This window comes from Dendrobium catenatum, unplaced genomic scaffold (genome assembly GCF_001605985.2).
Source record: "Dendrobium catenatum unplaced genomic scaffold, ASM160598v2 fragScaff_scaffold_1022, whole genome shotgun sequence".
Lineage (NCBI taxonomy): Eukaryota > Viridiplantae > Streptophyta > Magnoliopsida > Asparagales > Orchidaceae > Dendrobium > Dendrobium catenatum.
Window position 1 is genome coordinate 3279606 of NW_021319484.1, and position 2779 is coordinate 3282384.

Sequence of the window (2779 nt, forward strand, 5' to 3'; positions counted from 1 at the left end):
AAAGCAAAAAAAATATAAGAAAATATAAAACAAGAAAAAAGCAAAGAAAAAAAAGAGCATCAAAGCCATTACACATGAGGAAAGAAACATATCTTTTTCCCTTGGACAAAGAGCCCATCCTACAACTATAAAGGGAGGGATAGAAGGTTCAACTACATAAAAGAATAATACACGACTAAAAAAAGTCAAGACATAAATTGAAGAATTCGTTAAATTTATATAGGAAGAAGAAACTCAAATGAAGAAACAAAAAAAAGACCTTCGCTATTACTTCAGACAAAGTAATTGAAATAAGAGTAACAAAGGTAAATCTAATAGGCCGATTCAACCTGAACCGGCCCAAAGGCCGTCTTAGGTCTACAGGAAGCGGACAAGTACTGCCTCCCTCTCTCTCTTTCCGACCACATTGGTGGGCCCCACTAGCCAAATTGAATTCAAATTTGAATGGAGTGGGGCGGCTAGGCTTGGGAGGGAAATTGTATTAGGAAAGTTTATGTATTAAAGAGCCTGAGATGTTCTAGGGTGCGGTTATGCTTAGTTTGAGTTTCTCTTTAAGTTCCTTAGTGTTTTGGCTCAAGATTGCTTTGTGTAGAGATTGGGAGAAAACGACCATCCTCTCGAATTGAGGATCACTTGTATCTTGCTACGTGTTCATTTGGCTTTGATTTCCTTGTTGCAATACAATGTCTTGTGACTGATTTTTGTCCAGATTTTATAATATTCTCGCTGTTTTCGCCAAATAGTGATAGGTTAGCTTGCCAACTCAAGTATTTCCCTTAGGGTTACTTGTGAACTAAAGTATTTCCTATCAAGTTGGTATTATAGCATTATCTTGGGACCGTCGGCGGCTGAAATCCAGAAATTTCAGCAAAGGAATTTCATCCGCAAGAAGATCCTCTCACAAATCTTGGGAAGAAGGATGGCCGGAAAGAAAGTCGAAGTGTTGGAAGATGAAATTGGGCAATTAAAATCAGATATAAAGGGAAAATTCTTTGATTTTCAAAATCAAATCTCCTCCAACAACGAAAGGTTGGAAGGGAAGTTCACTTTGATGGAAGAGATGTTGAAGAAATTACAAGAGGTGAAGACCAATCCGACACATCGAAAGCAAGGGAGACCACCGGCGGCTATGGTATAGGAGGGAATCCGAACCCGTTTGGGGGGAGGAAAAATCCGGAAGTGGAGATCCTTGAGGGAGAGGATGGCATGCCACCTCTAGAACCACTTTCTAGAGATGAGATGAGTATGGGCTACGAAAAGAGGGTGCTGATTTTGTGGGAAGAAAGGTGGATTTCCACCACCGAGGTGCCAAATTTGAAAGAAGGAAAGGGGAAGTTGATGAAGGATATGGTTATGATCGCCGGAGGGAAGATCGTGATAGCTGGGGAGCACCTCCCGTTCGTGGCATGGAAGGATATGGAGGATCCAAGGACAATTAGGGTGACCCGAATGTGAGAAAGCTGAAGATGCCCATCTTCAAGGATGGTCATGGTTGGTCTATAAGGTGGAACGGTATTTTTCAGTCCACAGGCTGACGGAGGAAGAGAAGCTGACAATGGCAGGACTATGCTTTGAGGGAAATGCACTGGCTTGGTGCTAAAGGTGGGACATGAAGCAACCCATCAGGAGCTGGAAGAGTTCAAGGAGTGCTTACTGGAACGTTTTCGAACCGGTATGGGAGGAGACTTCTATGAGCAATTCTTTGCCTTGACCCAGGAGGGGACCGTGGCAGATTACCGTGACATGTTCGAGTACTTGGCTAGCAGATTGGATCGACTCTTGAAGATGGTGCTGGAGGGGAAAATTATGAAAGGGCTTAAACAAGAGATACGGGCAGCAGTTAGAGTGATGAGTCCAAGAGACCTAGGGGAGGCCATGGAGCTAGCCTAGTTGGTGGAGGATCAGAAGCATTTGGAGGGGCTAGGAGGATCAACTCAGGGGGGACCGTACAGGATGACCACTATTTGCTTAGCCCCTAAGGGGCCAGCGCCAGGGAGTATGAAAAAAGTGGCCAAGGAGAGAATAGGAGGAAATGGGAAAAATTTCAAGAGGCTGATAGAGAAAGAGATGCGGGAAAAGAGGGCTAAGAGGTTGTGCTTTAGGTGAAATGAGTGTTGACGAATATTTTCGCATCGACTCGACCCCGATCGAGCTCGATTAGGCTCGATCACGCTCGATCAACCCAATCAATCATCGTCGAGGTAGAATTGATCCAAATTGAGCCTCAATTTAATTAAATTAAGTCCAATTTAATTTAATTAAAATAATATCAATCAAATCAAACCCCGTCGAGCGTCTTCAAACCCAATTCGACGTGATTCGACACCGATTTGAGTTCATTTTCATGAAATTAAATTGATTGAACCCAATCGGACCCAAACCGACCCAAATCGGTTCGGGTCAAGTCCAATTTGGACTCAATTTCAGCCCCAATTGATTGATTTAGGCTAAATCAAATACCTAAATCTGAAATCAAAACGGACGGCTCAAATTTCTTGTAGAATATGCCCTAAAACCTCTCATTTCATGCGTGAGAGGCCCCGATTGGTCTATTTGGGCGGTGGGCCTGCTCTTGTCGTGATCTTCAATAGAAGAAAAATGAGAGGGAGAGCCATTCGGCTATCCTAGGGCTTGTTCGGCCCGTCCCGAGCGAGAGAAAGGGAGGGAGAGCAAAGAGGGGAGATCAACTCCCCTGTACGTGCGTCTGCAGGCGCGGAAGGAGGCGGAGCAGGAGTTCCTTCCCGCAACCCTGTCTAGGCCACCCTGGCTCCTTAAGCGA